Consider the following 19,422-nt stretch of genomic DNA (forward strand, 5'->3'; position numbering starts at 1 on the left):
AAAGCAAGAGTTAACAAATGACTGTTATCCTGGGTGGGAGAAAAAGAAACCCTTTTTGATGTGCTCCCTCCCAAAAACCAAATACATTGACACTTACCTTATTACATATAGGTGTGTGACGGGATGTACAAGCCCCACACTGCTCTGGCTGTGTTAATCCCATTCTGTGGGCCAAGGAGGCCACGCCCCCTCAGCTCAACTGGGCGTGTTCCACCTGCAGCCCCAGTACAAAAGAGCCCAGCCCAGGTGGGGTGGACTGCTGAAGAGGGAGAATGCACCTTGCAGGCTCCTGCCCAGGAGCTGCCAGAGCCACAGACCATGCAGGCCAAGAGCACTGTAACCCAGGTGGCCTCATCACCTGAAGGAGGCCCAGAGGGATTAAAGTTGCCAGGAGCGGCAGCAGCAGCTGCCGCCCCACAGACCCGTGAAAGCTATGGACTCCGTTGCTGGGGAAAGAGGTAGGAAGTAGCCCAGGGGACTTAAGCTTTGCTAAAAGGGGTGTATTGGGGAACCAGTCAGTGTGTTTTGGGAGGACCCCTGCTGACTTGGTGGCGAGTACTCCCGCTGCTGGGACAGGGCTCAGAGGAGCAGGGAGGGCCCGAGGGCCCAAGCCACCCTATCATGGGCACCACACACCCCTAGGTGGTGCACCACTCCCACAACATACCAGTAGGCCATGCTGCCAAGAGCAAAAGGACTACTTTATGGCCTCCGGCCATTGGACCACGCTGCCCTGACCAAAAGGGCCGCTTTATTGATTTCAGCCATCAGGCCTTGTTGCCCTGCTAACCAGGGCCACCCTACAGACTCTGGCCACTAGGCCACACAGCCCAGACTGCAAGGGCAGCCATATTGACTTGAGCCACTAGGCCAAACTGCCCCGAAAAACAAGATGGGGAAGTTAGACCCAACCATGGGGTCACAATGCCCTGCCCTCCCCCCTTAAAATGGTGGGCGGGATATACAGGCCCTGCAACAGTGGCAAGGTGAGCATTTTACACCTCCTCCTCTTTGCTGGGATCTTCTTCTCAGCCTGCTCCCTGTGAAAAGCTACTGCTCTCCAAGTGTGCAGGGTAGTCACTCCTCTCCCCAACTTCTCCTCTGAAGTAGTTATCTACTTCTTGCTCTCCCATACCTTCTGCCAGAAGAGCTCTCACTGGAGCCTCTCTCCCTTCCATCCTGCGAAGAAGCACGGCAGTTCCCTTGCCCCAGTAAGCCAACTTGTCCATTCAAGCAGGTGAGTGGATTTTTCTTTTGCCCAGTGTGAGAGACTGCCCCTTAAATTCATTGATTCAATAACTAACAAAACAGCTACTTACAACACTATTTACAAGGTAAAAAACACTGAAAAAGGACCATGAATTAGACTAAACAAGTACATAGGCTATTCCAAGCTGGAGTTCGTTTAGTTTGAATATATTTGCAGATAGGATAAATAACATTCTTCTCAATGAAGGTTTGAGGGGGGTGTCGACTAAGGATAGGGACACCCTACTCAAGAAACAGCTGACAAACACTGCTAAAGCACAAGAGTATCCATTTCCCCACTTTAACACCTCATTGGCACAATTAAATAGGCAGTACAAGAGTTTAGATTATGTAGGGGCAGCCTGCAATGCTGGAGTGAATAGAGAAAGATTTTAAAAACTGAGTGCATTACAAATTAAATAATCTTGTACACACACACACACACACACACACACACACACACACACACACCTCCTCACCGACTTTAAGAGGACAAAACCCTTGAAGGTAGATATTTTGCCAAAATTTTGGAAAATGAGACAATTTTCAAAGATTGCAAAAAAAAATGAAAGTGAAAAACAAATTAGGATAAAATCCCATTTTCATCAATTGTTTTCATAAATCTTTGTTCTGAACAGCTTTGCTTTTGAGTATTATTCCCATTTTGCAGATAGTGAAACTGAGGCAGCGTTTAAATGATTTGCTGATGGTCAGAGAGCCACTTCCAGAAACTCTGCTCTTGGCTAAACTACACAAGCTGTTGAACTGTTATTTACAATTAGGGTAACTAAAGAACACCACTGTTTCTCACCGGTTATTTTCTGAGAAATGATGGTAATACAATAAAACCATTAGTGAGTTTGTGAGCTGTATTCTTTCTGGGAGAGTGTTGGAGGAAGTCTTTACTGCTAGTTTTGAAGAAGAAAGCTTGTTGCTGCCTTTACAGCAGCAACTCTGTTTTGAATCTCAATTAATTTGGTCCTGTCCTGACTCAGTTTTGGAAAGAAAAAAAGCAGAACTAATGAAGTTGTTACACATTTTAATGGCAGGTAGGTATAGAGGGAGTGGGGGAGAGGAAAGAACACACAATCACTAATGTCTGTATAATTTATGTTGCTCAGGGGTATGAATAAGCCACCCCCTAAGCGACATACGTTACACCAAATTAAACGCTGGTATGGACAGTTATGTCAGCAGGCGAGCGTGTTCTGCTGACATAGCTACTACCTCTTGCGGAGGTGGTTTTATAATGCTGACAGGAGTGCTCTCTCCCATCAGCATAAAGAGTTGTTTTCACCAGACGATCAGCTGTAGTGCTTCTAGCATAGAAGCTGAGGACAAACAAGAAGGGAGAGATATAGGCAAGAAAGCTAAGCAGTAGCCTATACAGCACAGTGTGCACCTGGGAAAAAAAAAACAGCTTTGGGATCTGGTGTTAACTAAACAGGTTTGGGGACATAAACTAAGAAATTGCTCTTTTTGTTCTTGGCTCCTTTGGCGTTCGCAGACACAGGACTTTGTGATCTTGTTTATTTACTAGGAACATACAAAGAAAATACCAGACTCCATCAATTTCTATTTCAACCTGGAACAGCCTCAGGGCCCCAGACTTTGACTAGCCACATCAAGAAGGGCCAATATTCTACTTAAGAGCAGGGATTAAGTTGCCTGAATACCTCCTGGAAAATAGTAAGTATTCGAAGTACAGAAGTGTAACAATGCATAATCTTTACTGACACCTTGCAAAATGCTTGTAAGGACTAAGACTCATAAATCCTTGTTACAGAGGCTTAAACAAAAATAAGGGATTTTAGTCAAATAATCTCTTTGGAAAATTGTGTGCTGTCCGATAAGTGATAGAAAACGGTGAATCTTCCCCCTGCAAACCGTGTGGCTGTTCCAGAACTAACAATGCTAAAGACTCTTTTTCTAGTTTGGACATTACTGAAAAGAAAACATGGATGTAAATTAGTTCATGAAAAGGAGGATTCTTTTAAGGCATTTCTTCATAAAAGGAATGACTGTCTGGCTGCATTCCAATAGCATCCTATGATGAGATAGACAGACTGCAGAGGGGACAAGACTTTCTGGAACATGGACACCATTTATAGATTGTAGTCACACTGGAGTAATAGACAGCAATTATACGTACCACTAATTGCAAAACAGTATTTTTTAACCAAGTAATGCTTTCATTGAGAATAACATAAGCCTAAAAGTCAAGTTTTTCCTTTATATCCCCTCCCCTATGACTCTGAATTTGGGGATAGTTTTTGAATTAGACCACAATGGAGTTGGTATTTGTCAAGCCCCATCAATATTTTAAACAGAGGGCTCCCACAGATATTTTCTCTTTTAGCTTGTGATTAACTCCATGCTCCCCACCCCGCTGTTACAAGCGGCTCTGGAGCAATGGGGTTGACTTCTTGCTAGGGCTTTGCCCTTGCACTTAGTTGGTGGGCCTTCATGCCAGTCCTTCATCTTTTGTAGCCATCTCTAACTGATAGTTAGCCCTCCAGCTAGTTGTTGGAAATTTTTTTCCAAGCCCTGTTGAAAGTATAGTTAGGATAAGGAAGACGGACCTGCAGCTGCACCTGCCTAGTTGTCAAGTACTCAATGAGCACAGCTGGGCCACTGCAGAACCACCTGATGGGCTAGGGCAGTCAGCTAGTTTGCCCTTAAGCCCAGCAGAGGCTCAATGCACACACCCCTGGATTCTTCTCAACCTCTATGTGGTCACTTTGTTCCTGCACTGTGCCCAGTCTTGACCCTACCCTGGAACCAGCTCTGCTCCTGCCTTCAGGTAATCTGTTTCTGACCCTTGGCTCAGATTCCTGGCTCCAACCACTAGGCCTGACCCCAGCTCTGACCACTAGTCCTGACAGTTAGGCCTTGCAAAGGAATGTTATTTTTGTTAATTATGTAAAAGCTGGAATAGAATCCAGCTCACTCAATCTTAGCTGCCCTGTCTCTGCAGTGCTAAGAAGAATAAACAAACCACTCCTTGTGGCCAATGACGCAACCAGTCAGGTCTCCAAATACCCAGAGGGAACAGACCCATCGATATAGGTGGTGGTGTTTTTACAATTTATTTCTCAGAAGAGACCCATACTAAGTATTTGCGTCAACCTGAAACTAAGGATTCAAGATTTAAATCTAGGGAAAGACAGAGGTTATAAACTGCAGTTTATTCAATTTCCCTTTTTAAAGACCTTTGCGTGCAGATACTGTTATGCGATATGCACCACCAATAGCCAGAAAAATAGTTCTATTGAGGCTGTACAGGAACTAAATCCTTTCCATTATTTAAGCCTATTAGGACTTCAGATAAAAAAAGAAACAGCTATGTTGCAGCTCTCTTACTTAGATGGAGGAACGGTTTCTCCCATCAGAATAGTAAATCGTAGGAACGTCTTTAAATTCAGTCACTGGCGTAACATTTTCCTGGCTTATGTGGTTCTCTGATGTCACTGTATAACCAGCTGCTTATTCATGTCTCAAAACCAGCAAATCTTCAGTTTGCTACACTACCAAAATGCACACATTATATGTAGTGCAAGAGATTGCTTTAAATCCCATAAACGTGCAGTAAGAACACAAGAGATATGGTTTACATGATTCCAACATGAGTCACATACCAATGCTACAGCTGAAGAGACACTTAAATCCTTCTCTGAAGAAAGCAGGGTAAATCTCCTAGCTGCTAAGCCATCAGTTTAAGAGATAAAAATAAAACACTAGATTTCAAATACTAAATCATAGCATACAGCATCTAAGTACATAGCCATCTGACCTCTTCTCTATTTACTAAAATCATGTGTAATGTAGAGCAGGAGGAGTTGCACATGCTTTCAGTCTCTAGCTAGCATTGCTGACAATTTACCAACCCCAGCTCTAACACAAGGGCAGAGCAGTGGTGCCAGCTTGTAAGTCTGAGTGCCAGCTTTCTGGCAGCCTGAGTACGTGGAAGCTGAAACGGGAAATTCTTAAACTCAGCTTATAAAACCCAATTGAACTCCTATTTGGACCCAGTTACATGGTTGGATACATTGAACACCTGTACCCTGTAATCAGGTAGAAGGATTCAAAAAGACAAAGCTATAGTCACCACGGCCTTTATTCCTAGGGATAGGGTTTACAATAAGAAACTAAACTGACACAAGCAGAAGGGAACAGAAGAATTTTCTGGGCTGGAGATTCAAGCTAGTCTTGTGATTCCCATACAAGGAGCCTCATCCTCCAGAGACAGTCTCCCCTGTGTCCCAATCTTATAGCTCCTCTCTGAGCAAGTGGAAGGAAAATTAGTGTCTCCTCTCCATGAAGACAGCTGGCAACTCTTGACGAAGCAGCAGTCCTTTGTTGTTTTACTGGAGTAGAGAAAACAGACTGCTCAGTGGGCAAGAACGGGAGAAGGGACAGCAAAGCAGATCCCCCCCTCCCCTCTACGTGCTGCTGTGACTTGAGTTCTCCCCCTTCTTGTTAGGGTTCTCAACCCCAGCCCTTTCCAAGGAAGTGCATATGACCCAGCAGTTCTCAGAGCCCTGGCTTCTTTGCAGAACTGGGCCAGGAAAGTATTTTAAATACTGGCAACTATGCATGGGTTCTTTCTCCCCCTCTTTCAGAAGGGGATCTTTCCAGCCAAGATTTCCAATTAACTGTATGTTCCCTTAGGCCAGTGCAGCACACCTCCTCACTCCACCCAGCCAGCAGGATCTGACCCTGCACCCAGCCCCACTGAACAGGCAATATAACCTTCACTCCACACATTAGCCAGTCACCTGCTTTCCTTCCACTTCTCTGCAGGTAAAAATTAAATGAAAGCCAGTAGATGTACTCTGCAGATACAAATTTACTAATGTTGCAAATACCCTGTTACTAGGAAGATGAACCTACATGATCATCCTTCAAGGCCTCTTTCTGCTTCATTTTTGATACTGTATTTAAAAAGGGAAAAAGATCTTCCAAATAATGGGTTAGAGAACATTAAGACTGGGAAATGTGATTTCTTACTAAATTGCATTAATCACTCCAATATTCAAACATTAAGGTGTTTGGTTTTTTTTAAATAAACCAACACCACTTCAAATTATGGCAAGTATTAAACAGATTTTATATTTGGCCAAAGACCTGTCATCACTTCATTAGTGTCTGGTGCTTCAGCACTTAAGATAAAATAGATTTTCAGGTTATCAATCAGATTTTTTTTTAATTGAAACAATGCAATTAGTGGTATTACATAGACACCCCATCCAAGGAACTCAAAAAACAGTTTCAACACTAAGAGCCCAGAAACTTGAAGATATGCTGCTCATTGGGACATATGTTAAACTCAGACATTTCATAAACCTTTTCAGTGTTTATACAGTTGGTAATCATTTAGTGCTAAAGGCAATATTCAGCTAAGGACTTTTATTTGTTTTTTCTTTTTTTCAAATGAAGTTGATACCAGATGTTTTAATCACTGGGGGGAAAAAATCTGAGAGACCAAACCAGTAAGATTCATCCAGGAAAAAAACTTGCAAAGACTTAGTGAACCATATGTACAGAGTAATTGTGATACAGATAAAATTATTTCCCCCCTCCGGATTCCCCTTCCTGTGTATACATTTAATAGTTCCAGTTAAACTGGTATGCTGCACCAGTGGACTAGGGTGGACTTTTCAAGGTTCAGGTGCAGACCAGGGATTGAAATAAGGCCAGGGCCCTGCTAATTGCTGATTGGACTCCCAGGATGGAGTGACTCCAGAGAAAGCAGATAAGGGAAGACTCATATGCCCCATTGATGTAGGTGAGCTGCAGTGAAAGAAAGGACTTTGTAAAGACGCTTAGAGTGGAGAAACCAGAGGCAGACACAATATTGGTAGTGTTCTGTGCCAACAATGAAGCATCTGTGGAAGGGGTGCATAGCGATATGAAAATTGTGGGTCTTGGAGGTAAAGGGAAACGAACCAGTCACCTGGATCTAAGGGTTTCGTTATGGCTGACAGACACCATCAACCATCTAGAAGTGTTGCGATAGGATATATATATATATATATTCAGATTCTTGAGGTCTAAAATGGGCTTCCAACTTCAGCTTCTTTTAGGAACCAGGAAATATTTGGAATAGAATCCTCTTCCTACAAATTCTGGGGGAACTGGCTCAATTGCACCCAGATGCCGGAGAGACTGGATCTCCTGCTTTAGCAGACCCTCATGAGCAGTATCCCTGAAGAGGGACAAGGAGAGAGGTGGAATAGAGTATCCCATGGAATAGAGTATCCCATGGAAACCACCTCCCCTATCCACCTGTCCTGAGGTGATGAGTTCTCAAGGAGACAAAAAATGAGAGAGACTGTCTCTGAAGGGAGGGTAAGTGGTGGGTTCATGCAGCATGAGAACTAGAGAAGAGGGTGATTGGTGTCACTTGATTAAGCTGTCAAGACTGTAGAGGAAGGTGTAGGCTGGGAGGCCACCAGAGAAGATGCTCCCTTCCACTGAGATCTGCATCTCTTTCTACAGGGCTCCATAGGGTCTTGAAAAAGCATAATATATTTGGTACTGAAGGGGGTCGAAAGCATTGAGTTGTCTATGATTTGCTGAAATGTTTCTTTATTCCAGGTATATAAATTCCAAAAGCATTGCCCTGGAGTCTTGGAGGAAGTGGAGTGAGTCAGTGTTGTCTTCGGCCCTTTAAAGGGGAGGTCTTCAAACAGTGTTCTGAACTTCCCTGGGGAGGCCAGGAGATTGGAGCCAAAACTGCATAACTATTGCAGTTGTCATTGACCAGGAGGCCATGTCGACAGCATCGAGGGAGCCCTGGAGGGAAGCTTTAGTAATTAGTAATTAAATCAAGCCTTCATTTTGGCAGGTCATAATTGCTCCCTTAGAGCTTATGGCAGGTGTTCAATAAAATTGAGTGAACTTAGAATAATGGTTGAAATCGTATTTTGCCATCAAGACCTGATAGTTCATCACCCAAAATTGAAGAGCAGCAGGCAAATAGCTCTTCCAATCCAAAAGGTCTAAATATTTTGACTCCTTGTCTTCCTTGTTTGAGGGGGTGGACCTGGAGCAAGCCTGACAATTTCTCTTGTTAACCATATCTACCACTAAGGAGTTGAATGTAATGAGAGGAAAAAACATTCCAGTCCCCTAGCTGGAATGTATTTTTTTATCTTCCCATCTTCAGATAGGTGCAATGGCGGCAGGTGTCTGCCATACAGTACAGGCTGGTGACATTGCTTCAGTAAAGGCAAGATGACCTTGTCCTATGGAGTAGCATGAAGAGTGTCCACCAGAGAATGTGGAGTCTCCTGAACTTCCTCCAATGGAATTTGGAGAGATTGAGCCAGTCATTTCACTAGATCCTACAAGGCCCTGAAATAATCAGCATAGGAAGGTGATGGTGGCGTCATCGCCTCGTGAGGGGAGAACTAGGATATGTATGAAGGGGTGTCTGGTCCTCAGCTGCTGGCACTTGTTCCTTCTGAATCTCTTCATGGGCTGGGGGAAGAAGCGGGATCGGTGGCTCCTGTGGTACCAACAGATGCTCTGGGCAAGGTCTCTTACCAAAGGGTATCCTATAAAACTGGTCCCATTAGGGAGCCCAAAGGTTCCAGGAGGCCCACTGTTGTGGAGGGCAAGGAAAGGGTCTCCAGGGTTGCTCCTCCCTGGAGTGCCCAGAGCATCAGTTTGGCTCTGCTATGTCCTCCTTGGGAAACTCCTCCAAAAGGTGGGGGATAGTATAGGAGGAAGGCAGAGCTCTCCACAGAAATCTCAGTCTGAGGAAGTATCACCTCCTATATCCAATGGAGGGGTTCCAGGCATTGGTACTACAGCAGTAGTGGTGGAGGTCAAGGAGGTGCTGGAGATTATCAGTACTAGAGATCTGAATCCTGTTCCAGAGTAAAGATGGCTGATTACTGGCAGGTGTAGCAGTACCAGGGAACGACCTCTCTTCATGCTCTTAAGGAGAGAGATTTTGGTTCTCCTTAGATGATAAGATCCTCATGGGACAGGAATCTAGACAATATTGGACGCCTAGGATTGTGGACAGCAAAAGCCAACATAGATATTGTATTAGAGATGATACCAGTCAGGGCATTGTGACATTGTCTCTGTGCTCTGAGCAGGGGTATCCTGAGGGTGGTGGTACTGGAGAGGGAGAGGAGGGCAGTCCGACCACTCTCTAAGGCTACGAGAAGGTGGTGGTACCGAAGTTTTCAAATCAGCCTTTCTAGAAAGCTTAGTCTTAGATTAATCACAGTGCCTGGAGTTCTCTCCTGCCAGTACCAAGTGCCTCTCAGTGCTGTTTACTGGAAGACCTCTCCGAATGGCTAGTCTTGTCAGGCAGTACCATCCCTTCAATGCCAAGGCCTGCCAGAGCCTCAGCAGCACCCTTAACAGGATATGAAGTCTCCTGGAGTCCAGCTTGAAGAGCCAACTTACCCTTTCTTTTAGAGTCACTCTAAGAGGAATGAGGCTGTCTTCTTTAAATGCTTTATTTCCCAAACTGCCCCAGGAGCTCTGGAAGTCACCAGTGCAGCCTGAGAAGCTGAGCAGCTGTACCAGTGGGAGGGGGCAGGATTCAGACCCCGGTGGCCTCAAGGAGCACTCCATTAGAAGGAGCTCCAATCTATCCTCCCACAGCTTGCAAGACGTGCTTTTGAACCCTGTGAAAACTTTGCACTTTGTAAGGATACGGGACTCTCTGAGGCAGCTGTGGTCTCTGTCACTGAGGGGGAAGACCTTGTGGCGGGTCTGACAAGGTGTGAAACCCAGGGTCTTTAGCATGTCCCAAGTAGGAAATGCCACAGACACTAAGAAAGCTCAACCCTCTGCATAAAAATTAAACAAAAAAACTAAACTGAAATAAAAAAAAATAACCTACCAAGTACAGAAGAACAGCTGCTTCTAGAGAAGCAGTGGACATCACAATGCTCTGTGTTGAGCCAAGTGTGGTTGAGAAGGAAACAGGAGCAGCTGCAGGTCCACCCCTCCCTATATGCTCTCACCCTGGAGCACAAAGCTGTATAGTGCACAGGCACAGACCTGCAGACACAGCTAATTAATGTCTCCAATCGAGTTTGTTGGCACATGCACATCCTATGGTGTAGCATCCATAGGGACAATAACTCAAATAAGAAATATAGGGTCCCAAACTGAGCAGCAATGTGAATTGTGGTGCAAGTATAAATTGGTCAGAACATGCTATGTTGAACACATTTAGTATACAGTGATAAATGTAATTGCAATAGTGTTCTCTGGGAGCCAGATTCACCTGTGGCATAAGCATGGGCAACTCTCATTGCACTGAATAATGTGTGTGTAAATTATAGTGGCTGTTACTGGGCAAAGGAAGTGAGCTGCTTTATCTTTTCTTTTACATCCCATGTTTCTTACTTTTTCTACTACACCTCAGTTCCACCCCATCAACATTTGAGTGACTCACTCTTGCCCCCATTTGAATGCCAGGTCTGTGCAAGAGATACTGCACTCCCATCTTATAGGCAATTTACAACCAATGTGTAACTTTTGCCACACAAGGTTTTAGTTTGCAACACTTTGTCTTATAAAAAAATCTATTAAATAGATTTCAAAGTCTGGAAAGTGTTTACACAACAAACCTTTATCTAGATTTTCTGATGGAAGAACTCATGTCCACCAGATAAGGGGACTTAAAAAAATATCCAGTATTCTTCACATGCAAGCTGTAGCAAATTTTTCAAATTGTACTACAAAAAGCCACACTTCTGTCTTCAGGTGGTCTTGATGTATGTAGTATTCTGGTGCCATCACAGTAGTAAGAGATGCATTTCTGCTCCAACAGTGATCCTGATCTCACAAAATTCAAAGTGGCTTTTGTAGGTAACATAGAACTATTTTAAATTCTGCATCTGCATTTCACCAGCAGCAAGATTTCAGAAACCTTTTAAAAAGAGATCAAAAACAACATGACTGAGGATCAATAATCAACTCATGCGATGGCTATGAAAGCTCTCTGTGCACTTGATTGTACTGGGCCTATCCTTGGAGGTGAGGGGGTGAATTTCATGAATATAATTAAAATAAATTGCACAACAAACTACTAAAAGATAAAAAGTAAGAAAGGGTAGAGTTGTCTAGTCTGAATTAAATATGGCATTAAAAGGATTAAAAGACATCAAGCTTCATCAAATTAATATAGCATTTTATTACTACTACCACCAACCACTTTTGCTAGCAACTGACAACAGCTTTGTGATGAATATCACCAAACCAGTATGCACTGTTAAAATGAATTTTCCCTGCCAACTTGACTAAGGTTGGGGAGGGGAGTTTAATATCCACATTGACCTTAACATAATATAATTAGTTAATTTACAGAGTTTTCCAATAATCAACCTACAAATCAAAGCCACAAGTGAATTTTTTGTCAGTATTTTCTTGGCTGGTGATCTTTCTTCCAATTCACCCAGGCAGCACTAATGGTCAAAAGGCAGCATTTGATCTGAACAGTATCAGTACTAACAATGAATGCCACATGCTAGCCAAACCTAGCAAGATGCCAGGATTTTCTGTGATTCAAACACTTTTTTATTATTATTATTATTATTTATTATTAAAGGGACACCAGTTCCACTATAAATGTAACTTCACGGCTGAATTACAGGAAACTCCCAAATTGAGATTCAGAAAGCAAGTTATACCTAGTTAAAATGGGAATAGTTCCAAAATGAAGGTAGAAATTTAGTTACTCTCTCAGTGCTGCACATAATTTGCTTAATCCACATGACAACTAATGTTTTTCCTCTGCAAATCAATATCCAGAATATGCTCCGCTAAAAGATGGCAGATATAGATTATGTAGGTTTTAAGCTTTGTGGTTAGGGAGGAAGTCTCTGTACCAGAAAATGACACCTTTCTCTTTAAGAACTTTAGCTCCACGTTTCCATTACATTTAAATTCCTCACTGGAGTTTGTCAGGAACTTTGAAAAATCATTTTTAAATCGAAAAGACAGATTCATCGAAACAGGGTCTGGTCTGATGAATTTCTGACTCAAAAAAGAAAGTTAAAAAAAACCAAAAAACTTTCAAAATGGCCAAAACAGAAAATTCTGGTGTTAAGGTTACAAACAACTTTTCATTTAGAAGTTTTAACTATTTAGATTGAAAAAAGCTTTAAAGAACAAAGGTCAAAATAGAAGTGTTCATAGGTATTTGATTGGTAAATATTTTAGATATTGATACTCTGTCCTATTTGAGACATGGAAAAAATCCAAACTCTTGAAAATATTCAAACAGGAAAGCTGTTTCAAGCCCAGCTCTATTCCTTAACTCAAATCCTCTGTTGTGCCACTAAAATAGTGCTATCCACCAAAGTTCTCATGATGATATCATACTCTGCCATAATAATAATGTATATAATGGTAGTGTTAATGGGCAGAAAATTAGTTAGTTTGCTTCATGATTCCCTCAAAGAGAAACCAGATTTGCCCAGAACACTTTTTAAAAAGGCACTGCAAAATTAGAAAAATATGCTAACTTTCCCAGAGGTCATTATGATGTGTCCCTTTTTGTTTAGATACAAGAAGTGCTGAGGAAATAAAAAGTACTTGGTGAGGGTAAGAGATATGGAGGGAAGTGGCTATAACATATGCCATTATAAATGGCAACACTCCCAAGTCCATCATATGGATTTATTGCATCATCTGTGGCCCAGTCAAAACTCTTTAGCCCTGTGTGTGAGAACATCTGCTTTCAATCATTACACTGAGGAATCCTACACAGGAGACCTATGAAATGTATTTTAACTACAACCTGAGGTGAGGTAGAAATGGGAAAGGATTTTTAAAAATGGAGTGGGTGTGTTTTTGTTTTTAAATAAAGACAGAGCCTTAATCTCATATGCTGCTTATAGAAAAAAGTTATCTGCATGACCAAGTCACCACAATAAACATTACAAATATTTTTCACCTCAGCTGAAACCAAAGAAAAGCGGTTTATGAAACAGTTTATAAACATTAAAAAACAAAACAACAAAAACAGTATTTCACAAGGAAATTTTCAAAAAATTTCAGAAAATACCTCCCTACCAATTATTTGATATCTCAGCAACAAATGATGTTAAGTATCAACTAAAGGAAAAGTAAAGCCTCAAAAAAAGGCAACTACAGGAGAGTGCATTTCAGATTTAATTTAAGGTGTACAGGGTTGCAGTAGCTCTTTACTAGCAAACATGGACTTAATTTTGCTTTCTAGCTGCACAAAAACTCAAAACTATATTCCTTGAAACTAAAGTGAGCCAAGATGCTACCACTATCTTCCGTTCACTGCATGTTAGAACATGTGATGTTCCAAACCTAGTTCAGTTGGACCTAGTGGCAATATCAGTTTCTGACCCTTCAATCTGATGCCCCTGGCACGGCTCTTGTGCGCCCCACAGAGCCCCACTGAAGTCAGTGAGTCTTCTTGCACACTGATTGAGGGATTCGTGGTTTAAACCAGATTTATATAGGATAAGCCAACAAAACAAAATATCCAGATTGTAACAAAAAAAACCCCACACAATAAAAAATTGTTTTTAAATTCCCCTTTAGTAAAAGAAATTTTTATATTTTTTTAAAAGGTTAACAGTTCTGAATACAAGTTAAAAACAAAATCTCCAACTAATTGGTTATTTAAGGTCAGTCCTACAACCACCTACTCATTAACATTCTTATAATAAAATGCATCTCTTCTCAAGTGACAATGGCAGGGGAAAAGTATCTTGCAGGACTAGAAATTGGATGGGCCTTACCTACAGTTTCCATGAGCTAGTCTAGGAAACCAGATTGGTGTTTTTTTCCTCTTAGTCAGACAAAGCTATGGAGCTTGCTTATTCTTCATTTGACTCTGCATAGTTGATTTTTGGAGGAAGTGTGTGGCCAGTGGATACTATTAGTCATGTGTGTATATCATAGATGTAATTCTACTGTAACAGTGGCATACTACAACAGTTTGAAGAGGATTTAGACTAACAGTCTACAAGACTTTTTTTTTTAAATTCATTTAAAATTAAAACAGAAAGAGGCCAAACTAGGCCATTTCCTCAGCCACAGTCAGTCAGCATACTTCTAATGAAGTCTATAGAGCTACACCCATTTAAATCATCTGAGGATTTGACCTATTATATTTTAGGATCTCAAAAAAAAAAAATAGACCTTTTGATAGTTTTTGAAGCTTAAGTGTTCTGCTCTTGTGCAATAAATAGTTTGAATATTTTATCTTCCTGGCAGCACAGCATTTTTTCCTTATTTCTTTTCCTGTCTTACATAGAAAGCAGTTTAATCAAACAGTAGATTAATGTGTTAAGTGACATGTTCCAATAACTTGGAACTGACATGTTCCAAAATATTTGTCAGTGGGTTCCTTTTTTCCTAGGCTTAGATATTTCTTATAGAGTTTCTTCCAATAATTTTGCATAATCACATCAATATCATTTAACATAGTGTGCTTGAAATGTTCAAAAAAGGACAAATATTGAAGTTGCCAAGTGGAATAATTCATAACATTGACCACAAAAATGGCAAAATGTCACTCAATAGAAAGAAATGTCACCTCACTTACGAGCAGCTACACTTGCACCCCCTCTCCCCTCCACACACACTGTTTTACCTTAATCTAGTAAGGAGTTCCATTAAAGCTAAGTGGATTACTTACATAGGCATTTGCCGGATGGGGACCAGAGTCAGTTTTAGTAAATTTTGTTTAAGTATTTCCATGTAACTACTCAGACCCTGCCATTTTTAAAAGGGAGTGTATGTTGAGAGTTTCCATTATAGACTCCTACTCTGCATTTTTTCCCCCAGATTGGCAATAGGGGAGAGGGAGATTTCAGGATTTGAGATCTGGTCTATTGAACAGCATATTCTTCAGAACAACATGGAAAGTACCTCTGACCCTCGGCGCACAACAGCCTAACAACAAATACAAAGTTACAAACAGGGAACAAGACAAATCTGCAGATTTTATTTTAATAAGGTTATGTTTTAAGAACTTGCAGATCAAGCTGATTTTGCATTAGATCATAAAAGACTAACTAATAAGCAATACCAGCTCACCACTTGGAAGTTCTCTACAGCATTCATATCATGGATTAAGTTACATTACAGTGAAAGCTTGGCAAAATGATTTGTATGAAGACAGAGGACAAGGGACTCCCGCAGCACTGCTGTTCTAAAGTCTTTTTTGATCAAACCATAAGTCCCTTGTTCACTAATTAGATGCTTGACAACCAAGACAGACCTGTAAAAACTAAACCAAAGCCATATCAACAGTGCTTTTTTTTCCGTATTTTCTGTCAGTGATACCGAGGGACTTTTCTGACAACATGTATTCTGACCCACAGGGCTAAACAAAAAACAAATACACTGCAATGAATTTGACACCACCATTTCATAGCACAAACACGAGTAAGTGAAATGCCTGAATACATAGACCTCTAAGTTCTGGTCTAGATGAGTTAAATCATCCAGTTGCATTTGGCAAACACATACGACTCCTGTAAAGCCAAATCCCAGTTGTACTCCAACCTGAAAGTATTGTATTTATCTACAGAAAGACACAAAATGTAATTCCACTGTTCATAGTTTGGTTGCCTTTTTCCAGCTCTTTTACACTTGCAAGTATCTTCTCCCTTTTGCCTTAAAATTTTTTTTGTAAGAATCTCTGTCTCTCTCTCACACACACACACACACACACACACACACACACACACACACACACACACACACACACACCACACACACACACCTCTACAAGTTTGCCATTTTTCCCATTGATAAAGGCCATGAAGGACCAGCCATATTACTTCCCTGAATTAATTCCTATTGGAACTAGAGCATATATCTTATGGAAAAAATCCAATCTTGATTTAATTTCCAGTGATAAAGAATCCACCGTAACTCTCAGTAAATTGTTCCAATGGTTAATTACCCTCACTATTAAACCTATTCAGCTTATTTCTATTCTGAATTTGTCTAGCTTCAGTATGACTATGCAAAAGACTGATCTATGTTAGGGTAGAATTGAAATGCTCAGAAAAACTATGCACTAAGGAAAAATCCTATGGCAATGTATATTGCACAGTAATTACTGTGAACCCTGTTGAATTATATCCTCTATTTTAGTATTCTATAGCACAGATGGAAATTCTCTACTACATTTTATAGGATGGCTGTTTACTGTTAACTTCTGTATGTCTTTTTCCATAAGAAAAGAACCAGCCCTAATCTTTGCCAATCTCTTAAGGAAAGGTTTGATTCAGATCTCTCCTCCACCTATACCACTTGATCCCCGACTCTGTTCCACTCTTTGCCAATAATGTTTCTATAATCAGTAGAATGCATTCCAAGTGAATAAATAAAGTGTTAAGCAACTGACAAATGCAACAACTTGTGTTTAAGCACTGTCAGCAAGACCAAACCTAAGTTGCTCCTGACGCTACATCACTATTCTGTACTGCAGACGCCAAAAGCCAAGTTGAAGCACCGCTGCAAAAATATTCTGCATCTCCCCAAAAAGAAGGTGACAAGCAGCCAACATGCTACAGTGCTGCTCCAGAGCTTACCAGGCCTTCACTAAGAACAAAAAGACACATTTAGCCAAGTTGCACTGAGATGCTCCACACCACAGCCTTCTCAATCATACTAGTTTATGTAACAACCAGCATCCAAATGGAGTGATAAAATCCTTTCCCACAGATAGATTTCAGATGGAATTTCTAGGACTAGCAAGCAAGAACTTTTGTATGACAGACCAATACTTGCACTCCAAAATGTCCTTAACACGTTGGGAATAGCTTCTTTTCTGGATGCTTGATACCAGTAATGTGCTGAAGGGGCTTAAGAGAGCCTCTTGTTAAAATTTCTTTACCTTCATTCTCCCTAATCATCTCCACGTGCTAGCCTTGCGAGAACGAAACTGATAAACCAAGAGTTCCATTCCCGCTTGCTCCTTGCGGACTGAGCAATGTGGAAGACAAGAGATGTGACGATACAGCAGGAGTGAAACTATGTACATAAAGCACCTGCCAGGAGAGGAAAGAAACAGCAGGAAGCAAGAAAAGCTGCCAACATCCTACATGCACAAAGCAGGAGTTTCCTCTTTCCTTACTCCTCTCCTTCAAAAAAACCATATATAAAGCAATCAGGTTAATGCACATATTAGGGTTACATTAATCCTACTGGGTTCTCTGCATTCGGAGTTGATGTGCAGTCCCACTCAGGACCCCCCCCCCCCCCCATTTTTATAATGTATTTTATAAAGAAGGTATTTTGAAATTCTGAGGAGATGATTTTTGTAATAAAGGCTTTAATACATTCCAGGAACTTATCCAGATCTTTTACTAGAGTATTTGCATTCTATCACCAAGGAATGCTCTTACTTAATATTAGGGTTTTGTATTATCTGATCAACCAAAAAATAAAGGGTTCTGGAAAAATGTGATTCAAAGGGTGGAATTCTGTAGATCAAATGACATAAATGTAGAAGTCTTATTCCTGGGCTACCATCTACTGTGTATTCATTACAAGCAACATAATAGCAACTTCCCATTTCTAAATACACCAAACAAAAAAGGGATCCTTGGACTTGCTGTAATAATCCATGCAAGAAAAACTTCAGCCAACACTTACAGTCCTGAACTTTTATGAAAATACCTATAAAAGAGTACAAGAGGAACAAGTAAGACTAACTCTGCAGTGTAGTTTAGAGAAAGTTCAGCCTCCACAACTGTAAGTGACATCACTACAAAGCCCAACATTGGATCTGGAACCAGATGGAGCTATCTCAACTGCCCTCCTGAAGCATGTTAGATAAGGCAGGTGAGATAATGTCTTTTATTGAACCAATTTCTGTTCTCTCTCACCAACAGAAGTTGGTCCAATAAAAGATAACCTCACTCATCATGTCCCTCTAATATCCTGGGACCCACACACCTTCAACTACTCCTGAAGAATACCGAGATGGCTTAGAAGAAAGTGAAGTATCGTGGATTAAAGTTCTATTATTTCAAAAAGGCCATTTATGAGGAATCTGAAGTACTTTTATTTTACTTATGCCAGTTCAAACAAAATCATCTCCTGAAACCAGTTTAGATAATCTATCCAAGGAGGCCCAATCCATAAGAAACGTCAATACATTCTCTGTTCTGTCTTTTTCTGCTTTTTGGTCTATTCCACTTGTTAAAAGAATAAGCAAAACTTAATGGCTGCTTTCCTACTGCAAAATTATATCAATTCCTACTAATATGAATCAACCAAAACCTCATTAAGAGTTTCAAAAATGTAAAACACGTCACCCACAGACATGCACAGGAAACACATGGTGCCAACACATAAGCAAAGAGCTTCTGGGAATGGCAACAGTATTGATTAAATGGAAAAATAAAACAAATACATACTGTTATCAGACCCTGTAGCATCAGTGCAGCCTGCTAAAGCAACGAAGCACTATATGGCAAGAGACAGATTTCCCACAAATATGTCAACTCTTGATGAATTACAGTCAACTCAAAGGAAAACCACCAAATATTACACCTAACCACAATAACCACATTTGGTTGAGCCTGAAGGTAAAGACAACAAGAAAGCAGCAAAAAGCCAGTCTGCTAGAGGAAGTAAATTAAAAAAAGGGGGAAGACAGACATGTTTAGAAAAGTTTTATTGCTCATCTTTTGTTATTTGATTAATTAAAATCACCACACTGCATTGAAGGAAAGGGGGAATTCTGTTCGGTCTCTTTGCAGATATTCATTTGAGAAGACAATCTTTATCTTAAAGTGCATCCCTTTAAATTATGTTACTCATAATATTCCCTTGTATTAAATCTTTTTGGTTCTGCTTGTTATCTAGTTAGCCATAAACATTTTAAATATCCATTTCAACCATGAATATCCAGAGCCTTTAGCATTCAAGCTACATATTCTTCATTGTGATGAGGTTAATCTCACATCATTTAGAAGATGGTTTAAATCAAAACCAAGTTATGGGAAATATAAGATTAACTTCATTACTTTTCAGACAAGTGACTTTTCACTAGTAGAGGCTGTTTTCAGCGAGCCCAATTATGTCTTAATCATGACACAATATGCAAAAAGATCCTCAAAGGAAATACTGTTTAAATACGAATAGTACTATTGTAAATGAAACGAATTCACACTATTGTGACTC

At 40.8% G+C, this 19,422-nt stretch overlaps 1 protein-coding gene and 1 long non-coding RNA gene across 14 annotated transcripts in view; one reads left to right on the plus strand and one right to left on the minus strand.

Annotated features, from left to right (window-relative positions):
• Positions 1-19,422, minus strand: part of LIMCH1 (LIM and calponin homology domains 1) — a 275,637-nt gene that overhangs the window by 226,889 nt on the left and 29,326 nt on the right. The window lies entirely within an intron of this gene.
• LOC137141998 (uncharacterized) lies at positions 278-8,161 on the plus strand. Its single transcript, XR_010916816.1, has 3 exons — positions 278-458; positions 2,789-2,937; positions 7,849-8,161. It is a non-coding gene; the product is annotated as an uncharacterized lncRNA (long non-coding RNA).

Source organism: Emydura macquarii, unplaced genomic scaffold (assembly GCF_026122565.2).
Source record: "Emydura macquarii macquarii isolate MOO-44397 ecotype Brisbane River unplaced genomic scaffold, CSIRO-AGI_Emac_v2 contig_3128, whole genome shotgun sequence".
In the NCBI taxonomy this organism is placed as follows: Eukaryota; Metazoa; Chordata; order Testudines; family Chelidae; genus Emydura; species Emydura macquarii.